This window comes from Penaeus monodon, unplaced genomic scaffold (assembly GCF_015228065.2).
Source record: "Penaeus monodon isolate SGIC_2016 unplaced genomic scaffold, NSTDA_Pmon_1 PmonScaffold_20823, whole genome shotgun sequence".
NCBI classification, from domain to species: Eukaryota; Metazoa; Arthropoda; class Malacostraca; order Decapoda; family Penaeidae; genus Penaeus; species Penaeus monodon.
In genome coordinates this window covers 2501-5538 of record NW_023650617.1, presented here as the reverse complement: position 1 = coordinate 5538, position 3038 = coordinate 2501, and the positions used below count along the sequence as shown (strand labels likewise).

The 3038-nt window shown below is 37.3% G+C and overlaps 1 long non-coding RNA gene across 1 annotated transcript; it reads left to right on the top strand.

The window, feature by feature from the left end:
* The first annotated feature begins 813 nt into the window (after positions 1–813).
* LOC119570013 lies at positions 814–2756 on the top strand. The gene is made up of 3 exons (XR_005228349.1): positions 814–840; positions 1158–1265; positions 2712–2756. It is a non-coding gene; the product is annotated as an uncharacterized LOC119570013 (long non-coding RNA).
* Positions 2757–3038: the final 282 nt, after the last annotated feature.

Sequence of the window (3038 nt, the reverse complement as noted above, 5' to 3'; positions counted from 1 at the left end):
TCGGGCATAATTTGGGAAAACAATTGTCTCGGGGAAAACGACCGGTTTGCCGAAAGCAGCTGTCTTGTCCCCCCAACCAGATCGTAAAACAACGTTACCACTCCATCGGGAAGCGCATCGGTTATGGCGAAAAGGTAACAAAACCCCACTTTTAAACCCCATTATCTTGTGTTCCCAATAGGTTTCATTTGGAATTACATCTTTCAAAATGTCTTTATGACGATCGCAAAACAGCTTATATCAAGGACAAAGGGATATACTGAAACCCAATGTTTTACAGCCTAAATCGTATATGCCTTTCCCGTGCCTCTGTACCTTTGTTTTGGATGCGTTGCGGGCACTGTTTGTGGTATGCTTTGGGGCGACCTGGTCATGCCCAGTGCCAGCTTTGACCCCGAGCCATCGTCTGGACTCTGGAAAGAGAAAAGTCAGTGGGTTTTTTTCCATGGGTTTTAAGGTTCTTTCCATATAAAAGAGATGGGTGTGCGATATAAAAAAAAAAGAAAAAAAAAAAAAAAAAGAGAGAGAGAGAGAGAGAGAGAGAGAGAGAGAGAGAGAGAGAGAGGGGAATACAGACAGATGCAGACAGAGAGGAAACAGTCAATCTAGCCAAGACCATTTTGCTATAACAAGTTTCCAAATGAATCTATAACGAATTCTCTTCCAAACAGAATAACCTCCTGCTACGGAACGCCCCCGATGTTTGTCGGGCATTCTGAACTCTCACCGCAAGAACCGACGGAATCTGAGCGCCATTCGACGGGAATCATGGGAGGATCGTCTTGTCCCCGAGTCTTAGTGAGGCTGCCATGAAAAAAACTCAAAAAGAAGGACCTTATAGTAAGTACCGATGCGATATGGTATTTTTTCTACAGAATGTGTTGAAGGAGGAGGGTAAATGTTGAAATTGGTAGTAATAGGTTTTTTTATGGGGATATGGAATATTATGATTATAAAGAGCAAAACTCTAGATCCAGCAGAATTTGTGGTAATAGTGATGAATATTGTATATCATTCGATATTGAATTTAACATAACAAAATAACTGATACTACTGAACGTAATACGAAAGGATGATGAAAACATAATTTAATAATTAAGACAATAAACCGCCAATGATAGTGATGAATATAAACGATGGGCCTTCGTCCCCGGGAGGTGATGTACGGGATGACCGAGACGAGTCCCGTGACCTTCCAATGCTTTCCTTCAGATCCTCCAGAAGTCCGGTCCTCCACCATCGGCTACCCGGGAGACCACATTGAGGTTTTCGATGCATTACGAGTTCGTATTTTATTTACATATGAATATATGTCGCCAAAAACATGGTATCGATCCATTACGGGTGTGTGATAGTTCGAGTGTGTTAAATGTATATCGCATAGAGGTATGATCATTGCGAGTATGTGGTATGGGGTTGAGTTTTTGGATATGTATACCACAAAGAGACATCGGCTCATTCGTGTATGTGATTTTATATGTCACAATGAGGGGATGGTTGGGTGTAAAAACGTGGTTACTATGGAGATGTTTTTGAGTGTTGCGTTATTAAATTTTTTCTTTTTTCTTCTTTCGCTTTTTCTTTTTCGTTTTTTTTTTCTCTTTTAGCTTTTCTTGTTTTTTCTGTGTTTTCTTCCCATTTTTTCTTTAATCTCTTTGTTTTTTTTCTCTCAGTTGCTTGTTTCTTCTCTTTTTTTCTCTTAATTTCCCTCTCTTTTTCCTTTCTTTTTCAATTTGCTTTTTCTATCTCTTTTATCATCTCTTCGTTTTTTACTTTTCTTATCCTCTCCTTCTTTCTTTTGTTTTCTTTTTGTTTTGTTTTTATAGTCTCTTTGCCTCTCATTATCCTTTGTTTTCTTTTTTCCCCTTTCTCCCTCCTTTTCTTCCTTTTTTTTTGCTCGCATTTGCCTTGATATCAAGCGGATAACATTTAATCATTCCCAGTCCCGGTTGGCAGGTGAAGGTTTATCAGCATACGGAGGAAAATCCTAATTATCTCTATTTCCCAAAACTTCCTATGCAAAAGCTAAATAGATAGAATAAGATTTACAAAAAATATGTTACGTTTTTAGCTTTTAATTCCTAATCAAATACTTTCATATTCATCTTGAAAATGTAGTTTTTGTTTCAAATTCTTTCTTGGTTTGTTAATTACTTTTTAGATTCCTTTTTTATTTACCACAAATTTACAACAACTGAAGCTTGATCAGTTTGCTGTGTCTCTTCCTTTATTTCCGTGCATAGATAAATAGATAGATAAGTACAGATATTACTGTATAAGAATTCAGTTGCAATTGCGATTTTAGCTTCAGTTCCTAAACTTCCGTGTTTTTATAATCACCTTCTTATGCATTTTTCCCATTTATCAAAAAATTACAACTAATGAAGCTCGATCAGCTGATTCCTCAGTCCCTTGGGGCAGGTGAAGGTTGCCAACGAGTCCGGGGAGATCCTTATTATCCATATTCCTTTATTTTCATCTTGCATAGATGTATATATAGATAGGTACAGATATTACTACACATATTGCGCCATTACATATTAGCTTCAATTCCTAAGTCACATACTTTCACATTCACTTATGTATATATATATATATTTTTTTTTTCATTATACTAAATAATAACATAAATAAATAGTAATATTGATATAATATTTAACAATCCAAAATTAACAACGAAGCCGGTCAGCTGACTCCCAGTCCCTTCGCAGGTGAAGGTGGTCGACGAGTGACGGGAGATCGTGCCCACGGGAGAGGGGGGGAACATTCTCGTCAGAGGCTAACATGACAACTTCCTCGGTTACTGGGACGATCCTAGGTAAGAGCGAGGAGATTATGACGACAGACAGATGGCTGAGACAGGGTGGGATGTTATGGTAATCATGTATAATCGGTTTTGACTGTATATGGGTTATCCTCAAGTGTAATGATGATAGATAGAAAAATGATAGTAATGATGATAAGAATACTGATGATAGGAATAATGATAGATTGTGATATGAAATATTATAAATAATACTAATACATTAGTGAATCGA